Genomic DNA, 26,751 nt, shown 5'->3' on the forward strand with positions numbered 1-26,751 from the left:
ATGTCAATACAAGATTCATTTATTATCAGTTTCTGATTCTGCAGGTAAGAAGCATAGAAGTTGCCACTTCATGCTTACAGCAAGGAATCTGAAGAGACCAAAAAATAAACTCTTCTTGATTTTGCAAGAAAGACACAGAGCAAGCAACTACCCCCAAAACTGGAGAGACAAAGAAGCAAATACAGTGGGTGTCAGCTTACGGAGTCAGAGACTCAAGAGTGGACTTCTGTGCCCAGGTAGGAAAACAACTGTGATTGATTAGTTGCTACAAGCTCAGTGCAGACAACTCTTGAAAGTTTAAAACTCCCAGGGGACTCAGTCATAGGGGACCCCACAATTTTGTAAGATTTACCTCCAGAAGATTGATAAGATTTCCACAAGAACTGTCAGAGAAATATTTTCTTGGTTGTCTGACACAGGGAAGGGGAAAGGATCCGTTTTGAAATACACCAGAGCACTCTGCTCTTTTTTTAATTTTTGTTTTATGTTGGAATATAGTTGATTTACAATATTTTGTTAGTTTCAGGTATACAGCAAAGTGAATCAGATATATTGTTTTTCAGATTCTTTTCCAGGTATTCAAGATATTGAATATTGTTAACTCTGCTATACAGTAGGTCCTTATTGTTTATCTACTTTATATATGGTAGTGTATCTACTGTAAATCTATAAAAATTTGGGATCTGTTAATCCCAGACTCCTAATTTATCCCTCCCCACACTTCCCTCATTGGTAACCATAAGTTTGTTTTCTATGTCTATGAGTCTATTTCTGTTTTGTAAGTAAGTTGATTTGTATCATATTTTAGATTCCACATATAGGTGATACCATATGGTATTTGTCTATCTCAGTCTGACTTACTTCACTTAGTATGCTAATCTCTAGGTCAGTCCTTATTATTGCAATGACATTATTTCATTCTTTTTTATGTCTAAGTAGTATTCCATTGTATATGTGTACCACATCTTCTTTATCCATTCATCTATTGATGGACATTTAGGTTGCTTCCATGTTCTAGCTATTGTAAATAGTGCTACAATGAACACTGAGGGTGCATGTATCTTTTTGAATTAGTTTTCTCAGATAGAATAGATGCCCAGTAGTGGAATTGCTGGATCATATGGTGGCTCTAGTGGTAAAGAATCTGCCTGCCAATGCATGAGACTTAAGAGAGAGTGGATTTGATCCCTGGGTCAGGAAGATCCCCTGGAAGAGGGCATGGAAACCCACTCTAGTATTCTTGCCTGGAGAATTCCATGAACAGAGTAGCCTGGCAGGCTATAGTCCATAGGGTTGCACAGAGGTGGATGTGGTTAAAGCGACTTATCCCACACTCATGGTACACTATTTTTAGTTTTTAAAGAAACCTCCACATTGTTCTTCATAGTGTCTGCACCAATTTACATTCTCATCAACAATATACGCTTTAGTGTCATCATAACATTCTTTACTTTTCAAACATGTCTTTGATTGGAAATTTTTGTAATGATTGCTTTAAAGACTTTGTATATTAGTATAACTTCTGGGCACTCTCTTGGACAGTTTCTGTCACCTGTTTTTGTCCTGTGTAAGGATTGTGTTATCTTTTCTTTGCATGTTTTATAATTTCCTCTAGATCAGCACATTTGGTACTCTAGATATTTATACCCTACTGCCAGGGATTATATTACTTTTCTTGTCTTCTTTTTTATTTGTTATTTTTGAGTGGGCTGAGGTATATTAGTGGAGTCTCTTTTGTGTGCCATAAGCTTTCTTATGTTGTTCCTCAGAGGGCACAGCCTTGTGCAAGTACACAGTCACTCTGATATGACAGTGAGTTTTGTGAATTTTCTTTGTTTCTTTTCCTGATCTCTCTGTCAAGCTGTCTGTCTCTGTGTGTATCATACCCAGGTACCTGCTTTCCTAATTGAAGGCTTGTTTTTTATAGTTTTCAGAAATGCCATTGGGAAAAAAATCCCTCAGAGTTAACTAATTTAGATCACTTGGAGCAAGTAGGTTTTGAATTAAGTCTTTGAGATTTGTTCTGATATTAGGAGGGTTCTTACTTGCTTTTTCTTTACCTGGTACTCTCTGGTTAGACAAGCTGTCATTTGGTGTAGCTTGTGGCTCTCATATAGTTACCAGCACCATCTTACATCTTATTTACTTATCTCTCAACCTGCATTGTTTTCTTGAGTGCTATTAGGCTTGACTTTTTCCACACTCTGTTACAAATGAATTCATATTTTTAATGAGAGTTTTAGTAGCCTATGTTTTTTGACCAGCCTCTCATACTTGGCAAAAATCTCTCACTCTCTGCTCTGGAACTTGGGGAGGGGCAGTGAGAAGGAGGAGGAAGAGGAAGGAAGGAAAGAAAGGATTATTCTGTCTCAGCTGGAAACCTGGAAACCAAGCATGCAGCATGTGAGGGGATACTCATGCAGGGGGAGGTAGAGGAGACAGGGCATGGAGTAGGTGTTTTTCATATACATTTTGTATAAGTCCTGGTGGCCAAACATGGAAACCTTCAGTGACTATGAAAGTAGCACAGCCGTAGGATCACTTGGGCAGAGTCACCACATTTAACCATACTTTGTGCAGTAGCCCACCCCAAAGAGTGTCATTCAGGTATACTAAAATAGGATTTTTGCATCTATGTTCATCAGTGATATTGGCCTGTAGTTTTCTTTTTTTGTGGCATCTTTGTCTGGTTTTGGAATTAGAGTGATGGTGGCCTCATAGAATGAGTTTGGAAGTTTACCTTCATCTGCAATTTTCTGGAAGAGTTTGAGTAAGATAGGTGTTAGCTCTTCTCTAAATTTTTGGTAGAATTCAGCTGTGAAGCCATCTGGTCCTGGGCTTTTGTTTGCTGGAAGATTTTTGATTACAGTTTCGATTTCCTTGCTTGTGATGGTTCTGTTAAGATCTTCTATTTCTTCCTGGTTCAGTTTTGGAAAGTTATACTTTTCCAAGAATTTGTCCATTTTATCCAAGTTGTCCATTTTATTGGCATAGAGCTGCTGGTAGTAGTCTCTTATATCACTGATGAACATAGATGCAGGTATACTAAAATATGATTGGCACTTTTTTGAGTGTGGTAAATAACAACATGTGCAGTCACATATGGTGGCCCTGTGCGGAGGTGGTATGGTTGTTTCTTCACAGCTGCACTCACTTTGAGTGCTTCTGGAAAGACTAGACCTGGGATCTGAGGACTCTTGGGAAAAATGTCCCATCCAGGTTCTTCAAAGATTCACATACCTTTGTCCAAAAAGAACCTGAGACTTCAGAACAAGATATGGGGTGGATCCATTGTTCTCTCTCTCTTTCCATTTCCCTCTTGTGTACTAATGCCAATTTTCTTCTAAGGAACATAGAATCTCCTTATTTTTTAATATCCTCTACCAGATCACTATGTCAGCAATGGTTCAGATGGTAACCATAACTTTTTATTCAGTTAGTCTCTCTGCACATTTTAAGTATTTTTTGTGTCTTATGTGAAATATATCATTCGTTGAAGTAATGAGAGATTTTACTTCTCAGACCTTTAGAACTAAAGGCATATTGCACAGACTTTTCTCTCTGTTCGTAAAGAGCCCTATCTTAATTCAGTTCCTTCAATGAGAGACCAGAAGAGAGAGACAGAGAAAGGTAAAAGATAGCAAGCATCACAGTCCTGGAGACCACTTCAGCACTGCAGCAATTCATGGGAAGCACTTCATATATTGTATACACCTATGCTGAAAAATTAGTATATTCTGATTTCCCCAGCCTTTGACTCCCATCAGAGCATTCAGTTGGTAGGTGATGTTTGTCAATACTGCTGTGCATTTCCAATTGTGGTTCTTTTGTATTTCCTTTTAAATTTTAGAATCAAATTGTTTATATTTACGCAAGTTCCTGATAAGGTTTTTGATTAGGATGAAATTAAATTTATGGATGCATGTGGAAAGATTTGATATCTTACCATACTGACTCCTCCAATCATGAGCACAATATATGTCTCCATTTTTTTTTTTTTTTTTTTTTACTTCCCTGATAGCTCAGTTGGTAAAGAATCTGCTGGCGATGCAGGAGAACCCAGTTTGATTCCTGTGTAGGGAAGACCCCCGTAGAAGGGATAAGCTACCCACTCTAGTATTCTTGGGCTTCCCCTGTGGCTCAACTGGTAAAGAACCTGCAATGTGGGAGACCTAGGTTCAAGCTCTGGGTCGGGAAGATCTCCTGGAGAAGGGAAAGTGTACCCACCCAGTATTCTGGCCTGGAGAATTGATGGACTGTATAGTTCATGGGATTGCAAAGAGTCAGATATCACTGGGCAATGTTCACTTCACTTCACATATGTAATATCAATTCTATTGGCTTAAATGGTGCCATATAAAAATGTTTAAATCTTCATTGTTCATTTCCAGTATACAGAAATATTATTTATAGTTTGCTACCCATGGTTGGATAGCATCACTGATTCAATGGACATGAACTTGGGTGAACTCCAGGAGATAGTGAGGGGCAGGGAGGCCTGACTTGCTGCAGTCCATGCAAAGAGTCAGAAATGACTGAGTGACTGAACAACAACCCATGTCTCAGGGATGAATCACTATCCTTTACTGCCTGGTTTCTGGTGTCTTATAATATGTTGTTTCCTATGTTTTGATAGTTCTTTTTAAAATTTTTTTCTATTTTATTAACTTTATTTATTTTTTAAAAATGTATTTATTTTAATTGGAGGCTAAGTACTTTACAATATTATAGTGGTTTTTGCCATACATTGACATGAATCAGCCATGGGTGTACATGTGTCCCCCATCCTGAAACCCCCCTCCCACCTCCCTCTCCATCCCATCCCTCAGTGTCATCTCAGTGCACCAGCCCTGAGCACCCTGCCTCATGCATAGAACCTGGACTGGCAATCTATTTCACATATGATAATATACATGTTTCAATGCTATTTTCTCAAATCATCCCACCCTCACCTTCTTTTTTTTTTTAATTGTTGCAAGTGAAAGAATAAATTAGTTTATTGTAACACCACATTGGCAAAACATACACTAATAAGTGGTGGCCCTAAAACTCCAGCTATTTTTGAAACATTCAAAGAGCTCCTCTCCAGGGCTTCCCAGGTGGTGCTAGTGGTAAAGAACCCAACTGCCAGTGTAGGAAAAGCTAGAGACATGAGTTCCATCCCTGGGTCGGAAAGATTCCCTGGAGGAGGGCATGGCAATCCTCTCAGGTATTCCTGCCTGGAGAACCCCATGGACAGAGGAGCCTGGTGGACTACAGTCCATTGGGTTGTAAAGACTCAGATGTGATTGAGCATGCACACATCCACTCTTTTCCCACTTCAGTACTCAGCTACCTCAAAAAACTTAGTGTCTCCTGAGGTGTAAAACCTACAGGCTATGATTCCATGGGAGAAGTGTCCATGTATTTTATTCAGATTTAAATTTGTCTGAAAGTGGCCTGACCAAATGAAACAATACTTAACAGAGAAAGACAGCTGTCCTTCTTGTTTTATCATTCCTTTCCTGCTCTAGAGAACCCACTTTTCTCCTTTTCTCCCCAAACTCTTAACCTTTTCCACCCATGTGTTCCTTTCATTGATTCCAAAATTTTTCTTCCTTATTCCTCAAATTCTCTCTTGCTTCTCAGTTTCCCCTATGGCTAGACCAAAACTTTATTGAATCTCAGGTATTGAAGCCATTTCTTTTTTCATGGACCTAAAAAAGTCCCATTCTTTTGGATATACTTTCATATCTTATATGACATTGCCAGATTTATCCCACATTTCTCCAAACTTTTATGCTCTTTAAACTCATTTTATTTTTTCCCCTCAAATGTACATGTGAAGGGAGAAAGAACAAGGAGGAACCGGTGCTCAGACAGCCTTCTATGATGAAATATTAGGTTGGTTTTTATGCCCCACTTTTTATGTCCTCTTTTTTTTTTTTTTTTTTTTGATGTCCCTTCTTAACCTAGTTGGGGAGAGAGTGAAGGAGTGTGAGAATGTCATAAGCCTTGGGATTGGAGCAGTGTATTGGAAACATCAAGTTGTACATTTTACGTGTCTGTGTAGGGCAATGGGGGCTTCCTCTCCTCCTCTCCTTTAATCCACATTAAGGGTTGAAAAAGCAGAGACATTACTTTGTCAACAAAAGTCCATCTAGTCAAGGTTATGGTTTTTCCATTAGTCATGTATGGATGTGAGAGTTGGGCTATAAAGAAAGCTGAGCACCAAAGAATTGATGCTTTTGAACTGTGGTGTTGGAGAAGACTCTTGAGAGTCCCTTGGACTGCAAGGAAGTCCAACCAGTCCACCCTAAAGGAGATCAGTCCTGGGTGTTCATTGGAAGGACTGATGTTGAAGCTGAAACTCCAATACTTTGGCCACCTCATGTGAAGAGCTGACTCATTTGAAAAGACCCTGATGCTGGGAAAGATTGAAGACAGGAGGAGAAGGGGACGACAGAGGATGAGATGGTTGGATGGCATCACTGACTCGATGGACATGAGTTTGGGTGAACTCTGTGTGTTGGTGATTGATAGGGAGGCCTGGCATGCTGTGGTTCATGGGTCGCAAAGTGTCAGACATGACTGAGCAACTGAACTGAACTGAACTGAGGAGTTGAATTGACAACTTCTTTTTAGGGAAATGTGCTGCCTATGTTAAGGGAGTTTGGGTTAAAGACCACTACAATATTGTAAAGTAATTAGCCTCCAACTAATAAAAATAAATGGAAAAAAATAAAAACAAAAACAAAAAGGAAAGAGAAAGGAAAAAAATTCTCTGTTTTATCTACTAGCATTGTTAATACTAAATAACATGTGTGCCCTTAGAGGGGTTTTATTTTGTATTGAGATTATGTGCTTTTTTCTTTCTTACTTTAGTTTTGGTAATTTTTTGGAAAGATGATTATATTTTTCTGGGTGTTGTATATTTGGGGGTTGTTTTGGAAGGGAAGTTATAAAATTATAGTTAAAATATGTAACGAATTTTAACCCTTTCAAAGTGTACAATTCATTGGCATTAAGTCCCTTCACATTGCTGTGTAATCATCGCCACTATCCACATCCAGAACTTTTTCATTGTCCCAAACTGAAACTGTGTTCCTATTAAACAATAACTCTCTATTAACCTTTCACTGCTACCCCTGGTAACCTCTAGTCTACTTTCTGATTCTGAATTTGTCTATTCTAGATACCTCATGTAACTGGGATAATATAGTATGTCTTTGTGATTGACTTATTTCACTTGGCATGTCTTCAAGGTTTATCCATGCTATAGCATGAGTAATTTGCTTCCTTTTTAGGGGTTAATAATATTCCACTTTATTGCATACCGTATTTTGTATACCCATTCATCCACCAATGAACCTTTGGGTTGTTTCTATCTTTTGACTATTGTGAATAATAATGCTGTTATAAACATTGATGTACAAATATCTGTTCTAATCTCTGTTTTCAATTGTTTTGGGTACATACCCAGAAGTAGAATTGCTGGATCACATGGTAATTTTAGTTTTATTTTCTTGGAAAGTGGCCATACTGTTTTTTGTGGTGGCTATATCATTTTACACTGCCCCCCCAACCCAGCAATGCACAAAGGTTCCTATTTCTCCATGTCCTCACAAATACCTGTTATTTCCTAGTTTGTTTTGGTTTTTCATAATTGCTATCCTAATGGGTGTGAAATGGCATTTCATTGTGGTTTTGATTTTGTTTTCCTAATGATGAGTGATGTTGAGAATTGTTTCATGTCCTTATTTTCTGGAAGTTTTAAATACACACACACACACACAAACATATATACATATATATAGTTTGTTCATTTCAGTTTTGAGTTGTTGCTTGGATGGGGATTTGATATTTAGACTTGAGTCATTTTAGCCTATTGACAGCAATGGCGCTTCCTGAGTGCTGCTGCTGGACTTGGGAACATCCGGCTAAAATGACCCTCATCTCATTCTCCCTCTCACTCTCTCTCTCCATGACAAATTATTTAGCTAACTGTGTATTTTACTAAATATACCCATCTGCATCTCTACAGACTCATGTTTAACTCATCTCCCTAACTCTTAAAACTGTTTTGAGTGTGTAGATTTCTTTCAACTACTTGATTCCACCTTCCCTCAGCTTCAGTTTTAAAAGAGAAAGACAGACTCCTGGAGGCCTGTGTCTCCAAATGAAAAGACAGGAGGATATTCACTCAACAATGGGGAAAAGTTGAAAAAATCCAAAGCTGTGAAGGAAGACTTGGATACTCCCAGGACTGGTGGAGAAAATGGAATTTCTGCCCTGTGAATCATGGCACCATCTAAACAATCTTGCCTGTTCTCTTGAGTTTGCTTCATGTTAGCCTTGCTTCTTCCAGGATTTTGCAGTTAAGTTATAAAACTTCCAGGAAGACTTAGAAGGTTGGGGCATGGCAGGATGTGGATGTGGTGGCTGTGTTGGGTGAAGCTTTAGCTTTGGTGGAAAGCAAATCATTTTTTAATATGTCATTTCTCCCAACTTGAAAATCAGTAGGAAGATGTTGATGATGTTATCTCTTACCTTAGGAAAAGAAAAAAAGGAGGAGGCTTGTTATCTCTCAGACCTCAAAACCAACATATTAAACATGTAGCAAGTAAGGCAGTACTCACTCAGGAAGGGTAAGAGAAGGACAGTGGGGTGGTCATGCACATGCTAGAAATTCAACACTGAATGAAAATTGCATTTGGGCAGGGCCACCAGCTTAGCTGAGTGTAATGCCCTACTCCAGAGGGTGCCTTTCAGGTAAACTAAAACATGATTGCCACCTTCTTGAGTGGAGTAATGCACATCATATATGAAGTATGCGGTGGACCTGGGGGTGTGTGTACATAGCTGTGTACACAGAGCTGCCCTTCCTTGAGTCCAAGCACCATCCTCCCCTTTTTGGGATACCTCAATTGGCTCTGCTAAGCAGGTCTTGAAGGCTCCTGGGAAAAGTCATCCATGGAGGCTTTCCAGGAATTTATCTCCCCTTGTCCAAGGAGGTGTGCCCACAAAGGTTTAAGATTTGTACTGAAGATGTGGCTTTCCCTCTGCATTGAGAGCTTCTACTATTTGCAGAACCTAGTACTTGGTATGCCCCTCAAAACCTCTAACCTATTCTTTCCTAGCAGTATTCTGTTCTTAAAAATAAATAAATAAATATTTATTTATTTATTTGGCTGTGCTGCGTCTTAGTTAAAGCACACAGGATCTTTAGTTGTGGCCTGCAAATTCTTAGTGTGGCATATGGGACTTATTAGGTTGGCGCAAACATGATTGTAATTTTGGACTGTGAATTCATTATAACTAGGCTCAAACGCATCTTTATTAATCAAAATAAGAACCATTACAGTGAACAGATTTTTGCCAACAAGAAATGTTTGTTTATTGCTGCAGCATAAATATCTGTGCTTCAGGATTGAAGGAACTCTTAGCATTTTCTGCCTTCTGATGGTTATGGAAGCATTTTCTCTGCAAAAAGTTGTCAAGGTGCTTGAAGAAGTGATAGTCGGGTGGTGAGAGGTCAGGTGAATAGGCAGATGAGGCAAAACTTCACAGCCCAATTCATTCAACTTTTGAAGAGTTGGTTGTGTGATATGTGGTTGGGCATTGTTGTGGAGAAAAATTGGGCCCATTCTGTTGACCAATATTGGCTGCAGGTATTGCAGTTTTCAGTGCATCTTATCAATTTTCTGAGCATGCTTCTCAGATGTAGTGGTTTCATCAGGATTCAGAAAGCTGAAGTGGATCAGACAGGCAGCAGACCAACAAACAGAAACCATGATCTTTGTCTGGTGCAAGTTTGGCTTTGGGAAGTGCTTTGGAGCTTCTTCTTGGTCCAGCCACCGAGCTGGTTGTTTCCAGTTGTCATATAAAATTCACTTTTCATTGCACATCACAATCTGGTTGAGAAATGGTTTGTTGTTATTGCATAGAATAAGAGAAGGTGACATTTCAAAATGATATTTTAAAATTTGCAGACAGTTCACAAGGCACCCACTTATCAAGCTTTTTCACTTTTCCAGTTTGCTTCAAATGCCAAACGACCATAGAATTGTTGATGGTGAATTATTTGGCAAATTCTCATGTAGTTGTAAGAGAATTAGCTTTGATGATCCTCTCAATTGGCCATTGTCAAATTCCAATGGCCACTGCATTCCTCATCTTCAAGGCTCTAGTCTCTGTTGCAAAACTTCTTGAACCACCACTGCTCTGTATGTTTGTTATCAGTTCCTGGGTCAAATCCATTGTTGATGTTGTGAGTTGTCTCTGTTGCATTACGACCCATTTTGAACTCAAATAAGAAAATCACTTGAATTTGCTTTTGGTCTAACATCATTTACCTAATCTAAATTAATATAAAATACACAGCAAGTAATAAGTCGTTAGCAAAAAAACAAAGTGAGAAAGGCACATTAAAATGATGTATAACATAACCACATTTAAGAATATATCCCAATATCAAAGGGCAAAGTTGAACAATGCAAAAGTGCAAATACTTTTGCACCAACTTAATAGTTCCCTGACCAGGGATTGAACCCTTGCCTCTGCTTTGGGTTCCTGGAGTCTTAGCCACTGGATCACCAGGGAAGTCACCTAGCAGTATTCTTTATAGTTCCCAAGCCTTTTCCTTTTTCCTTTGGGGTTTTCAAATTTCCTCCTGTGTTCACTCTGTACCCAGAAGCTCTTTCCTCTCTCAAGATTGAAATTGAGTTGTTCCTCATGAGTTTAAATATTCTTCTTTCCTTAGAAAGATATGCATGTTTCCTTCTAAAGTACATATTTTAAATAAAGATTTGCATGTGTATATGCATACATTTAAATCTTTATCTAAAATAAGTTTTTGTATATCTATAGCAATTCTTTCTTAAATTGAAGTATAGTTGATTTACAGTGTTTCAGGTGTATGGAAAACTGATTCAGTTATCACTTCAGTTAAGTCAGTCAGTCATGTCTGACTATTTGCAACCCCATGGACTGCAGCATGCCAAGCTTCCGTGTCTATCACCAACTCCCAGAGCTTGCTCAAAATCATGTCCATTGAGTTGGTGATGCCATCCACCCATCTCATCCTTTGTCATACCCTTCTCCTCCTGCCTTCAATCTTGCCAAGTATCAAGGTCTGTTCCAAGGAGTCAGTTTTTTGCATCAGGTGGCCAAAGTATTGGAGTTTCAGCTTCAGTATCAGTCCTTCCAATGAATACTCAGGACTGATTTCCTTTAGGATTGACTGGTTTAATCTCCTTGCAGTCCACGGGACTCTCAAGAGTCTTCTCCAATAAAATAGTTCAAAAGCATCAATTCTTCGGTGCTCAGCTTTCTTTATATTCCAACTCTTACATCCATACATGATTACTGGAAAAACCATAGTTTTGACTAGACAGACCTTTGTTGGCAAAGTAATGTCTCTGCTTTTTAATATGCTGTTTAGATTGGTCATAGCTTTTCTTCCAAGGAGCAAGTGTCTTTTAATTTCATGTCTGCAGTCACCATCTGCAGTGATTTTGTAGGCCAAGAAAATCAAGTCTGTCACTGTTTCCATTGTTTACCCATCTATTTGCCATGAAGTGATGGGACCAGATGCCATGATCTTCATTTTTTGAATGCTGAGTTTTAAGCCAGCTTTTTCACTCCACTCTTTCACTTTCATCAAGAGACTCTCTAGTTCTTCTTCACTTTCTGCTGTAAGGGTGGTATCATCTGTGAGGTTATTGATATTGCCCCCTGCAATCTTGATTCCAGCTTGTTCTTCATCCAGCCTGGTATTTCACATGATGTACTCTACATGTAAGTTAAATAAGCAGGGTGACAATAAACAACCTTGATGTACTCCTTTCCCAATTTAGAACCAGTCCATTGTTTCATGTCTGGTTTTAACTGTTGCTTCTTGACCTGCATACAGATTTCTCAGGAGACTGGTCAGGTGATCTGGTATTCTTATCATCAGTTTATATATATATATACACACACACACACACACACATATATATATATATATATATTCCTTTTAAGATTTTCTTTCATTATAAGTTATTGAATGTAGTTCCCTGAGCTTTATAGTAGGTCCTTGTTGCTTATATACATATATATATAATCTACATAGATATATAAATTCTTTTTGAATTTGCCATAACCATAGAGGTTAGGAAATTGCCTAGAACATTTAATTTGGTTAGTTCCTTTTACTCTGTTTAATGTTTTGATTTTTAAATTCTGTGAAAGGATGAAGGGAAGAGAAAGTACTTATCTCAGACCTCTTACGAATGAAGTCTTTTCCCTTACATATTTCTTGAGTTGTCTTTTTCCTTCTATATGTTTTGTTTGTTTGTTTTATCCCTCCCATATTCCTTAAGTTGTTCCTTCTTAGCCCAAAGTCTTTGCAAAGAAAAAACAAGAGTGCCAGAGACATGGCAGATGGTCTCACACCCCTGAGGCCGCCTATAGGACGAGGGCAGTGACTTGGAGACAGGCTGTATACACCGTGGTGCTGGGAAATGAGGGTGGGGAGCCATCTTCCTGATGCCCACTCCCATATGACCTCCTATCAACCACATTACATCAGTGGATTGAATGGACAAGTGGAAATTTGTGGAATTTCGTTGTCATCTCAAATGTGTTACATGTATTACCCTACTCCAAATCTTGGGGGAAACTGAGATTATGAACAAGATGAAGGGGACTCCTCTATCTTGTCTCCTAATATTACTACGTTACTACTCATGTGTAGCCAGTGTCTAGTGCTTCAGAGGTGTGTTCCCCTCTCATGAACTCTACAGGTTTCCCTGGGCAGAAAGTCTCATATGCCCAGATTTGTCTCAGTCCATGACAGTGATGCTACTGCAGATTGTTCTTAGATTTGACTATGTGCTTTTTTAAGCACGCAGTCAATTAAGAAGGTATGAGAATTTGTGTGTATGTTGGTGTTCATGTTAGATGATTGGTTCATGTACATATTGTCCGAATTTGGTTTGAGCTGCAGGTTGCTTTTATTTAGTAATATTGTTTACCTGGACTTTGGTACCTGATTTTATTGTCAGTTTGCTTTTTGATTATTTTGTTTTTGATTTTGTTTTCATTTGAAGAGTCTGTGTATTTAAAATTTGGCTTTAAAAATAATTTATTTATTTTAATTGGAGGACAATTACTTTACAATATTGCGGTGGTTTCTTTCATACATCGACATGAATCAACCACAGGTGCACATGTGTCCCCTCCATCCTGAACACCCCCTCGCACATCCCTCCCCACCCCATTTCCCTGGGTTGTCTCAGCACACAAGCTTTGAGTACCCTGCTTCATGTATCAAACTTGCAGTGGTCATCTATTTCACATATGGTAATATACATGTTTCAGTGCTATTCTCTCAAATCATCCCACCTTCGCCTTCTCCTATGGAGTCCAAAAGTCTGTTTTTTACATCTGTGTATCTTTTGCCGCCTTGCATATATGATCATCATTATCATCTTTCTAAATTGGCTTTTGCTTTTTAATTAGTGTTTTTTCTTTCTATTTTAGTATTCATGGCATTTTGTTGGTACTGTTTGCTTGTATGCTTGAGGGTTTTTTTTTTTCCTGGAATTTTGTCTTCTTCAGTGAATTTTTGATTTGGGGGTTTGTGGGGTGTTATTTTTGAACTATTTGTTTTTTGTTTAAGTCTAAGTTGATCTGGTTTTGATTTGTTCATGTGTTCTAATTTGTTTAGAGATGTGCTTTGTGGTTTTAAGTGTGGTTTTGTGTGTGTATATGTGTGTTCCTGTCTGCATTTTCCTTGTGTTTTGGAATTTAAAATTTGGTATGAATTTTGTTGGCTGTTATTTATTTTGCTGTTTTTCCCTTTAATATTTGTGTGGGACTCTAAGTTTTGTTTTGTGGATGTTTGTGTATGTGTATTGTATTTGTGTTTCATTTATGCAAGTTGTAGGACTTCATTTGGGTTTTATATGTTTTGCCTCAGTTTCTATGTATTCTTGAATGGCTTGGTGTTTGCAGTATTATTTTTGTTTGGACTTAGTGTAGTTGCTTTATTTATTTTTTTAATCCTATCTATTGAGCTTGGCTTATATGGAGGATCATTGGTAAGGATTTTTTTAAAAAAATCTTAATTGGTTTTGTTTTATTATTGACTTATTTGTGCCTTGTTTTCCTGATTTTTTCATTGTTTATAAAGATTTTGTTGTATAAGAGTATAAATAGTTTTCTTAGGGATAGATTATTTGTATTCTTGTTGGTTGATTTTTTTAAAGCTTAATTTGGTTATTTGTATTTTGATTTGTGTGTATGAGTATATATTTGGTATTAAGGGCTTTTCATATTAAGAAATGACTTTATTTGGGGAGATGACTCCTTTTCATTTCCATTTAAAAAGCATTATTAAGTAATATTTGGCACAATGTAAAGGCTGCAGTTTGATACATTCTGGCATGTTTATAACCATGAAACCATTACCACAATCAAAATAAGGAACTTTGTCCATTGTCTCCTAAAGATTCCTCCTGCTCCTTGGTGATCCCTTTTTCCTTCCCTTTCTGTTACCACTATATGCTGAGGCAACCACCGATCTGTATTTAGTCTTTACAGATTATGTTTTATTTTCCAGATTTTTATCAAAATGAAACCATAAAGTATGTAGCCATTTTGTCTATTTAATTTTCCACAGCATAATTATTTTTAAATACTTTCATATTGTTATGTGAATCAAAATTCACTCATTTTTATAACTGAATAGTATTTCTCTGTATGGATATACTATAGTTTTGTTTTTTTTTTTAATGCATTCACCTGTTGGTTACCATTTGGCTCCAGTTTGAGGTGTCTTGGGCTTTGGGTATTGGGAATAGAATAGCTGTGAGCTTTGGTGTACAAATATCTGTATGGAAATGTGGTTTAATTCTCTTTGAAAGGCTGGATCATACAGTAGTCACATATTTACCTTTTTAAGAAACTAACAAGCTGTTTTCCAAAGTAGTTGTATGTACTGATTTATAGTCCTACTACCAGTTTATAAGAGTTGCAGTTACTCTGCATCTTTGCCAATACTTTTTCTTGCCTGTCATTTTAATTTTAGTAATCCATATAGATGTATTCTGGTGTTTTCATGTGGTATTAATTTATATTTTCCTATTTGTTAATGATGTAGAGCGTCTCTTCATATGATTAATCCTCATCCATCTATCTCTTTTGGTCAAGTGCCTAATTAAATCTTTTGTCCAGTTTTAATTGTGTTTGACTTGTTAAGAGCATTGAGAGTTCTTTATAAATTCTGAGTACAAGTTCCTTATCAAATATGAGATTTGAAAATATTTCCTCCCATTCTCTACTATGTGGTCTTTTCATTCTCTTCAACAATATCCTTCAAACACCAGAAGAATTTAATTTGGATGAGGTCCAGTTTTTCAATTTCTTCTTTTATGGATCATGTTTTTCTTCTTTTAATCTAAGAAGTATTTCCCTAACCCAAATTGGGATATTTGAAGAGGACCTTCATCAAAACTAAAATATGTTGGCACCCTGATCTCAGACCTCCAACCTATAGAGCAATAAATTTCTGTTGCAATACATTTTTCTTGTTTGCAAACTATCCAGTCTATGTTACTTTTATAGCAGCGTGACTAGACTAAGACAAAAGGGATGAGTGAGAACTCTGCCACCTCTGTCTTCAGGTGTCCAGTGAGAGTGTTAGGGCTGGGATGAGGGTAATAGTTTTGTAAGGTGGTGGTGGTGGGAAAAGCCAGATATGGGTATGTATATCTGATTTCCTGTATTCTCCTGTTTCCCATTTCAGTGTTTACAATAGCTGCTTTTGACTAAATAGTCATAATTATCCTATCATTACTACTTCCTTTTCTCTCTTCCAAAACATTGCCCTGGAATGCTTGTGGCAGGGAGACGATATTAGCTCCCTTATCATCAGAACTATCAGTCAGTAGTTGCCATGGGCTTAAAACCAGGATTCACAAAACAAACAAACAAAAAACAAAAACAAAAACATATTGCACTGAAAATCATTGCAAATCAAAATCTTGCCAGTAGAATGAGAGACTTCACATTCAGACAATGTGGCATAGCCCAAACCCTGACAGCTCAGCTAAATACAACTATTGTTGTTGTTCAACTTCTAAGCTGTGTCCGCCTCTTTGCAACCCCATGAACTGAAGCATGCCAGCCTTCCCTGTCCTTCACTCTTTCCCAGAGTTTGCTCAAACTCATGTCCATTGAGTCAGTGATGCCATCCAACCATCTCATCCTCTGTTGCACACCTGCAATGCTGGAAATAACACAAAAGGAAGTAATGGAAAACTCAAAGTTGGAAAGAAAGAGGTGAACTGGTTAGAATCTTCAAGACTAGAGATTATCTTACAATCTCTCACCCAATACAAAATGTCAGTGTAGGCATAGTGTTTTTCAATTCCCATCTAGTAACAGAAAGTGAGCCAGGTAGGCTCTTTATTCCTCTCCTTTGATCATTAAAATGAAAGCATAAGAACTGCAATATCCTCATGTGATTTGTCTCAGTTATTCTAAGATTTCTATTATCAATGATGGATATTGAGTAGAAGAGTCCAAGGAGTTGGAGCCATTTGTATCTATTTACTTTACCCCAGTTTTCCTTTGTCTTTCAGTGAAAAGTATTACAACTAGGTATGGTGCTGGTGGTTTAGTCATTAAGTTTTGTCCGACTCTTGCAAACCCTGTAGCCCACCAGGCTCCTCTGTCCATGGAATTCTCCAGGCAGAAATACTGGAGTGGGGTACCATTCCCTTCTCCAGGGGATCTTCCTGACCCAGGGATTGAACCCAGGTCTCCTGTATTGCAGGCAGATTCTTTGCCGCTGAGCTACCAGGGAAGCCTACAACTAGGTATGGATTTCCCTAAATCCTCCCACTTCTCTATCTATAAGAACTTCAGATTCTAGTTGTTAATCTGTCAAAACCTTGTTTATTTTTGGAAATTATTTACCCTGAACTTCATTCTGAGTTTATGCAGTTGCATGTTGTCATGAGAGTTAAAAACACCTGAGAGACAGGTGAAAAGGTGGAAAAGAAAGGTGGAAAAAAATGCTCTCAGCAAACAGATCTCACATGAAAGCCTAAGAAATTCTGTTTTGTCAATGACTTTTGTTTGTTTATATATGTTTGTTTGTTTTTTTCCTCCAATATCCTCCTGAGGAAGAAGTGGGCTTTCTGATATCACCATCCTGGCACCTGAATCCCTATTCTTCTCTCCAAGGAGGTTCTTGCTGCTATTCTCTGGCTTATGTGTGGGTTGGAGTTTAAGTAAAGAATACTTTAAAAACATCAGGAATTTTGCAGTGCAGGAGTCTGGGGAATGAGGTGGTTTACTTTCTTCTTAAAGGGTTACTTTGGGAGGGATGACAAAGTGGTTTTTAATGAACTAAACACTAATATCATTAATAATTTGAAAATCAAGACAATAATGCAGATATAGATTGTTATTCCTAAGTAAGAAGAGAGAGGCAGATTTATTCTATCTTGCTCCTGAAACCAGGCTCATTAAGGATGCTGTAGGGGAGGGGACATTCAGAGAAGGACGGAAGTGGAAGAATAGTGATATGGAGGTTACAGAGGCACTTTGGACAAATGCTTGTGTCTGTTAAAAGGTGTAAAGATCTGAGAGATGGAATGAAAGCTGCCTGAGATGTCCTTGAGCAGGGCTGCCACATTATATGCAATAAGATGGTATACAATGTACCACATGAACATGTGGTAGTCCTAGAAGGGGGGCTGAAGCTTCAGCCATAGAGCTGCCTTCCCTCGAGTAAGGTACCACCCTTCATACTGAGCTGTTGTTACTCAGGACCCTCAGAAGCACATCCCAAATACCCCAGACCCTGGGAGTTCTCTGGCAGTCCAGTGGTTAAGACTCAGTGTTTTCACTGCTGTGGACCCAGTTCAATCCCTGGTCAGGGAACTAAGATCCTGTAAGATGTGCACTGTGGCCACAAAAAAAAAAAAAATTAAAAAAAATTAAAAAAAAATGCCAGACCCAGAATATGAAGGTCCCCAGGAAAAGTTTCTCATACATGTTCTTCAGAGATTTGTAGCCCATTGTTCTAAAAGGGCCTGACCAAATTGGAAAGAATTCTGCTGGAGACGTGGCCCTCTCTATAATCTCAAGAGTTCCTTCTTTCTAAAGAACCTAAATATACCTCCAGTGAACCTAAATATACTACTCTACGATCAGCTTTCAAATTTCCTCACAGAAGCCTTATTCCTCTTCTTCACCCAAATGCTATCTTACCTTTGAATCTTCCTTTGCTGAACTCAGAAGTCCTTTACCCTTTCAGGGGCTGAATCTACCTGTTTCTTTAGTCTACATGCTCTCTCTTCCTGTAAATATTGCTTTGTATGTTGTCTGGTCACCATATCAGTAGGGGGTTCAGGTGGCACACAGAAATTTTCATGTACGAGATCTGTTTGCATTTTAATTGCTTTGTGATACCATACAATATTTGTCTTTTTTGGTTTGCTTTATTTCACTTCACATAATGCCCTCCAGGTTCATCCATGCTCTCAAAAATGGCAAGATGTCCTTCTTTTTATGCCTGAATAAGTCGTTCAGTTGTGTCTGACTCTTTGCGACCACGTGGACCTTAGCCTGCCAGGCTCCTCTGTCCATGGAATTCTCCAGGCAAGAATACTGGAGTGGGTTGCCATTCCCTCCTTCAGGGAATCTTCCTGACCCAGGGATTGCATCCAGATCTCTTACATCTCCTGCATTGGCAGGCAGGTTGTCTGACACGTCTGTGTGTGTGTGTGTGTGTGTGTGTGTGTGTGTGTGTGTATAGGAGCAAGAGCAAGAGAGGGATAACATAGTTTGTTTCCCTATCTTTTGAGGGAAAGCTATTGAGCTTTTTGAGAATAGTACTATTGAGAATAGCTATTGAGAATAGTGATACAATGAATGTGAGGGTGCAGATATCTTTTTGAATTAGTGTTTTCATTTTCTTTGGATATATACCCAGGAGTGGAATTCCTGAATCATATAGTAGTTCCATTTTTAATTTTTAAAAAGAAACTCCATATTGTTTTCCATAGTGGCTCTGCCAATTTACATTCTCACTGAAAGTGTACAAGGGTTTCCTTTTCTCCACATACTTGCTAATATATTTCTTATCTTTTGATAATAACCATTTTCATAGGTAAGGTGATATCTCATTGTGATTTAGATTTGCATTTCCATGAGGGTTAGTGATATCAAGGATCTTTTCATGTGCCTATTGGCCATCTGTATGTCTTCTTTGGAAAAATGTCTATTCAGGTCCTTTGCTTGTTATTAAATTGGATTATTTGGAAGAGTTGCTATGGAATTGTATGAGTTCCTTATAGAATATTAATCTCTAATCGGATATGAGGTTGGCAAATGTTTTCTTCCATTTCATAGGTTGCCTTTTCAATTTTCTGTTTCCTTTTCTGTGTAGAAAGCTTTCAGGTTTTTTTTTTTTTTAATTAATTAATTTATTTATTTTTTCCAGTGGATAACCCTATATGCAAAACAGAAAAAGAGACACAGAAGTACAGAACAGACTTTTGGACTCTGTGGGAGAAGGTGAGGGTGGGATGTTTCGAAAGAACAGCATGCATATTATCTATGGTGAAACAGATCACCAGCCCAGGTGTGATGCATGAGTCAAGTGCTCGGGCCTGGTGCACTGGGAAGACCCAGAGGAATCGGGTGGAGAGGGAGGTGGGAGGGGGGATCGGGATGGGGAATACGTGTAACTCTATGGCTGATTCATGTCAATGTATGACAAAACCCACTGGAAAGCTTTCAGTTTGATATAGACCCACTTGTTTACTTTAACTTGTGTTGCCTGTGCTTTTGGTATTTCAACCAAAACAATCATGATTGAGACCCATATCAAGATTTTCCCTATTTTTTTCCCCAGGAGTTTTAGCATTGCAGGTCTTACATTTGCATTTTTAATCCATTTCAGGTTAATTTTTGTGAATGGTGAATGATATGGGTCTGACTTCATTCTTTTGCATGTGACTATCAGTTTTCCAATACCATTTATTGAAGTGACTGTTCTTTCCACATTGTGTGTTCTTGGTGTCCTCATCAAAGATTAGTTGACCATACATATGTGGTTTTATTTCCTGTCTCTCCATTCTGTTCCTTAGGTGTATGTACTTGTTTTTATGTCAGTTATTTTGCTCATTTTGAGGTGGCATTCTTAACCTAGGGCTGTCACAGGAGAGGGCAGAAGACATGAGTGAGTACCACCCCTTTGAGGCTATTTTAGTTCTGAAGCACAATCTGAGAACCAAGGAGAAAGTGTTAGACAGATCTCTCCAGGAATGGGATGTATCCTGATAACCTGATGCCACATCACCTCCTAGGTAAGCTCTTTTAAGTCAGATCAGGGTGTTGATTTGGCAACTAATATTTGTGGATTTTATTGCTGGTCTGTAAATCCCCATATATCCAAAATCCCATAAATCCCATAGATCCATAAATCCCAGAGGCATGAGGACTTTTGAGCTGTAGTGAAAAGGAGGGACATTGTTCTGTTCTGTTTGTTAACTGTCCCATAACCATATCTGTTTACTTCTCACAGTGTCCATGCCTTCTTTTCCTGAATTCTCAGCATTTTCCTAGAGGTGAATGGCCTCCATTTTTAATATATGGTAGGTTGCATTGGGGCTCCATTGAGAAGTTTGCTCTCAGGCTTTGTGTTTACTGAGGAGTAAGGTCATTTTTAGTGCATATGTTTTGGGAGTTTTGTACTTGTGTGTGTGAGGACATACTCTATGGTTGGGTTTTTTCTTCTTTCTTTTTTATTTATGAATTACTTCTTGTTTTTGTTTATGGTATTTTTTTCATTAAACTTTATTTCATGCATTATTTTTGTTACTACTTTATTTGTGTGTTTGCTTACTTCGGTTTGTTTCTTGTGTTTTGTGTATTTGAATTTGTTGTATTTTGTGCATTCTTTTTACCATTCTGTTATTTAAATGTGTTACTTAGAATTTTCCATAGTGTTTTTAATTTCTTGTTGTTTGCACTGCACTGTTTTGTGTGGATTATCTTTTGGTTTGTTTCATTATCTGCATCTTTATTTGTACATATTCATCTATCTGCACATTGATTTTCATACTTTCATATTTGTAATGTTGCTACTATAGTCCTCCATCCATGACCAGAGGGTGCCAAGCTGAAGCCCACATGGTGATATAAGGAAGACTCAAGGTGTGAAGAAGATAATTCTATTCAACACTGTTCCAACTGAGATTTATGTAGTCTGCAGTATTTAAATACAATGAGTGAGTTATGTGATTCTTTTTACTGAACAACTGACATGTGGGAAATACAAAGTACTTTTGCATGATCCAACCACATTACATTAAAAATAAGCAGGACTCAGGACTTCCCTGGTGGTACAGTGGTTAATACTCCATGCTTCCACTGCAGAGGGTGTGGGTTCGATCTCTGGGTGCATAACTAAGATCCCACATGGCCTGTGGCCTGACCAGAACAAACAAAAACTCCTTCAAAACCAAAAAACTTAAATTTAAAAATGTAAGAAGAATAATGTAGGTATGTATTCTATATCCAAAAGAAAGAGGGAAAGGGAAAGGAAGAAGGCTTATTCTCTCTTAGGTGTAGATTCTGTCCCATTAAATGCACAGCAGGTGAGGAGAGAAACTCTCAAGGAAAGGGAAAAGAGAAGAGCGCAGTGATTACTCCCTAGGTCTTTTGGGTATATTCTGTCAATTCCTCACTGGCTGAGAATGTTGTAATGTTGACAAAATACCATAGTGAGGGAAGGTTTTATAGCTTGGGTAGGGTCACCACATTTCACTATGTTGCGTGCAGTGCTGCACTTCAGGAAGTACCATCCATGTAGATAAAAATATGATTGGTACTTCTTAGAGTGAAGTAATGCACAGCAAATACATCAGTGCTGACCCTGAGAGGGGGAAGTTGGTCATTTCTAGAATCTTCGAACCACTGACCTAGTGCAGGTTCAATTCCTGGGACCCTTTATAGAGCCTTTTATAACCTAGGGAAGGAAGGCCCTAGGAAAAACTTCACCTAAATGTTCTTCAGTGTTTTGTATCACTTTGCTATAAAGGACAGGGCTGCCACATTCACCTGTGTTTTGCTCAGTGCCCTACTCAGGAAGGCATTATTCACTTATATTGAGTTTTGAGTAGTGCCTCTCTGAGTGTAGCAATGTGTATATGGACAACATTTGAGGTGACCTTAGTAATGGTGGGTGGATAATTAATTACAGAGCTCTGCTGAGATGGGTCACCTCTTCAAAGACCTGACTTGGAATTTGAAAAGCTCTGGAAAAAGTCTCCCATGTGGGTTCTTCCTGTATTTTAGCTCTTTGTCCACAAAATAATTGACCACACATGGAACAGTATTTGGGGTACAAACATGATCCTTCTTCTCCCATATTTCTTAGTTTTTTTCCCTCAATATACAACCCAGATATACTTCCTACCAATGATACTCCTCAAATGTTTACACCTATTTTTGTTTTCCCCACAATATTCAAGGTTTTTGGTTTTTTTTGTTTGTTTGTTTTTGGCAGCTTGAACACCTTCCTGCCCTTCCCTACTGACCTCCAAACTCCTTTAACCCTCTCATAGAATGATGCTGCCTCTCTCTTCAAGGCTTAGATACTTCAAAATTCCTTTGAATATTTTTATTTCTCTTTGATGATGTCATTATATCAGTAACACACACACAAATACACACAGATATGCACACTGATATCTGCCACCCATGAGAGGGAGAGATTGACTTATTATAAAGAATTGGCTCACATTGTTAGAGAGGCTGTTAAGTCCCGGTATGTTACTTTCCAATGTCTTTGGGGTGAAGTAGAAAGCTGGATTTGTTTCATGTGTAGGATTTTGCTTTGTTTCACTTTTGCTCCTTTTAGATTTTATGAAATTTTTAGACTTTGTATGCTCTTTCTTATTGTTATTCTTATTGGTATTTGTTGGTCTGTGTTGAATGGTTTTTTGTATTTTTTTGTTTTTTGTTTGTATTTCACTTTGTTTTCTGTTTAACTTTAATTTGCATAATGATATGTGTCTATGCCATTTGTTTGGAAGACTTCCGAGGTGGCTCAGTGGTAAAGAATCTGCCTGCCAATACAGGAGATGCAGGCTTGTTCCCTGGGTCAGGAAGATCCCCTGGAAAGGGATATGGCAGCCCACTCCCATTTTCTTGCCTAGGAAACCCCATGGACAGAAAAGCCTGGCAGGTTCCAGTTCATGGAATTGCAAGACTCGGTCACAGCTTAACAAGTAAACAGCAACAGCAGCAATGTTTGTCTGGACTTTGAATTGTGTGTTGCTGGAGTTTTTTTTTTTTTTTTTTTCTTTTTCTTTTGATGACTTATAAGTTTGGCTTGTGGTTAGTTCTTTGTGCTTTGCTTGTGATATTTTATCATTTGTTTTAGATTATTGTGTGATTGGATGTGTCTACGTGTGGTTTTGTGGGGTAGGGGGTCTTAAAATCTCTTGCTGTTTGCTAGGTTCCTACAAAGAACACTTCTTTGAAGCTCCTGAGGCATAGGGTATGTAGAGGAGGAGAAATTGTACTTACGGCTGGCAGTTGAAGGAAAGAGTTCTGAGTTATTCTTTTCCCTTGAGAAGTTTGGAGAGACATGTCAGGGGCCCAAATACTTCAAGGAAGAGAGAAGTGGACAAAAGAGAAATTGGTATATACAAATATTTCTGTAGAATCTAACTTTGGTTACTTTTTGAATATGTTGAATTTAAAAATTTTTGAATTTCAAGAAATTCAAAGAAAAGATCAAGATATTTAGAATTGTTTGTTTTCTGAAACATGTTTCTGAGAGAGTTAATTCTTAGGTTGATTAGAAGTCTGGGGTCCCTGTGGAAGGGAAAGGGGCCTGGGGCTCTCAAGGAGGAGAAAGGACAAACTGTTTTTTTTTTTTTTTTTTAATAATCCTTTGATTTAATCACATAAAGCAGTTTTTTCTTTAAGCCCAGGGCTAATAATTACAGAACAAAACAACTCATCTTGCTCAAGGGTATGTTTTTCCTTAAACTCTGTGCAAATGATTATATAACAGCAATGTATCCTGAGGACAGGTTTCTCCTTAAGAACCTTCTGACTAATCCTGCCATCTTAAAATGTATATTATGGGAGTGGATCTTGTAAGACCTTCTATTGTTAGTTCTCACCCTATTATCTTAAAATGTAAATTGTGGGAGTGGGTCTAATAAGACCTTTACAATCTTGAAACATTCTTTTGATTTATTTTAGTAACCAATTGATGCTTTTGAACTGTGATGTTAATAATCAATTGATGCTCTTGAATTGTGGTGTTGGAGAATACCCTTGAGAGTCCCTTGGACAGCAAGGAGATCCAAACAGTCCATCCTAAAGGAAATCAGTCCTGAATATTCATTGGAAGGACTGATGCTGAAGCTGAAACTCCAATACTTTGGCCACCTGATGCCAAGAACTGACTCATTGGGAAAGACCCTGATACTGGGAAAGATTGAAGGCAGGAGAAGGGGATGACAGAAGATGAGATGGTGGATGGCATCATGGACTCAATGGACATGAGTTTGAGTAACCTCTGGGAGTTGGTGATGGACAGGGAGGCCTGACGCACTACAGTCCATGGGGTCACAAAGAGTCAGATGTGACTGAGCGACTGAACTGAACTGAATTGAATAACCAACTGAAAAAGTTTATAGCTCCCTTGCTGAGATTAGTGATGGGGCACTCTCCATCCCCTTCTGATTTCTATGTCAGAAGCTTTCTCTGTCCCTTTTCACTATAACAAATCTTCTGTCACACAAAAACTCTGAGTGATCAAGCCTGGTCCCTGATCCTGAAGCTAAATCTTCTTTTTCAGAAATTATGAATCTGACATCGTTCACTATAAGCTATCATTTCCTTCACCGTGACTAAGCTCTGAGACTGAGCTTTGTGCTTTCCTGTCTTTTGGGAGTTGCACATGTTTAGTAGGGTGATGGGAATGGCACACAGGAATATCTGAGACAAAGAATGTTCATTATTTCCCCATATCAACTTAAAATGAGTACATGGATGCTGTGTCAGACACTTCAAAATAATTTAGCCTTATTAAACTGAATGCAGAATGATTAAGCCCAGTAGTATATGCACGGAAGGAGAGAATTCTATCCAGCGCTCCACAAACACAGTTTCATCATATCTATAGTATATACATTGCACTTCCCTCATAGCTCAGTTGGTAAATCCTCTGCCTGCAATGCAGAAGACCTGGGTTCAATTCATGGGTCAGGAAGATCCCCTGGAGAAGGGAATGCTACCCACTCTAGTATTCTTGCCTGGAGAACCCGTGGATGGAAGAGCCCAGCAGACTACAGTCCATGGGATCGCAAGAGTCGGACACAACTTAATGACTAAACCACCACTACCACCACCATGGTATATACATTAGATGGGGAATCTCTCTACTGTTTTACATTATTTCTGTTAGAATTGCTTTGGGAAATTAGAAAGTCAGATATATTGAGTTGGCTCTAGGAAGAAACAAAACAGAGTCCTGTTTGTCTTGGGAATTTCGCTTGAGAGCATGGTTATGTTATAGTTTATCATAAGTTTTCTTCATTACACAGAAATATTAGGGACTGTGTGGTGTTTGTTGCATTTGAGGGAGAAGACAGTTAATTTTATGGATAATTGGTGACAATGAATGCATGCAGATTGGAAGACAAGGGGGCATTCAGATTACATTTTTCTCAACTTTATCTTACTTTATGTTGTATTAAATGTAACTGATATGTATTTACACACATCCTCTTATATCTCTCTTCACAAGAACTTCTAGAACCCATTTTCTATATTTTTAAATCCCTCTTGTCTTTGTCAAGGAAATACAGGCACCTAGTAGCATGTTTGTTACAGAGTGCAAACATATAGAAGTATTCTAATAACAATCATGTATCTAAAGAAAGGTTCAGAAAACCCTGGAGCTGAGATCATTTCTAGACACCAAAAAATTGTCTGGCTTGTTGATCACTCCTAATAAGTAGCTTTTTTTTTTCCACTCCAGGTTCTGAGAAGGGAAAAGAGATTTCACTCTCTCCATCCCACAAGCTACTGATTATTCTTCTGTTCTTTGCTTCTGTGACCCTGTGTGTCTTACCTGCTTATTTTGTGTCTCAGGAGTTAAGTAACTCAGAGGGCCTTGATATTTGGGTAATAAGGGAAGAGTTCCTATAATTGAATTTATTTTCTCCTTACATAGTGGATCTGGAAAATGCAAATCACTTATTAATAAATGTATATAACAGTGAGCTTCCCTGGTGGCTCAGACAGTAAAGAATCCACCTGCCAATGCGGGAGACTTGTGTTCTATCCCTGGGTCAGTAAGATTCCCTGAAGAAGGAAATGGCAACTCACTCCAGTATTCTTGCCTGGGAAATCTCATGAACCAAGGAGACTGGTGGGCTATAGTCCTTGGGGTCGCAGAGCCAAACACAACTTAGTGACTGACAACAACAACAAAAATAGTGAGCAAAGAAAGTAAGACCTGTGAAGATACTTATTCCAGGAGCAAGAACACTTAAGAAAGCTTAAATGTTCTTAGTTCCTATAACTATGTAAAAACTTCAGCACATGAGAGGACAGTAATCACATGTAGGGTGGTTGCTATAGAGTTCCTTTGGGCAAATGCTGGTGGCCCACTCACAGCCTGAACACATTGAGGATATATTAGTTTTCTAGGGCAGAAAGTATATCACAAACTCT

Source organism: Muntiacus reevesi, chromosome X (assembly GCF_963930625.1).
Source record: "Muntiacus reevesi chromosome X, mMunRee1.1, whole genome shotgun sequence".
In the NCBI taxonomy this organism is placed as follows: Eukaryota; Metazoa; Chordata; class Mammalia; order Artiodactyla; family Cervidae; genus Muntiacus; species Muntiacus reevesi.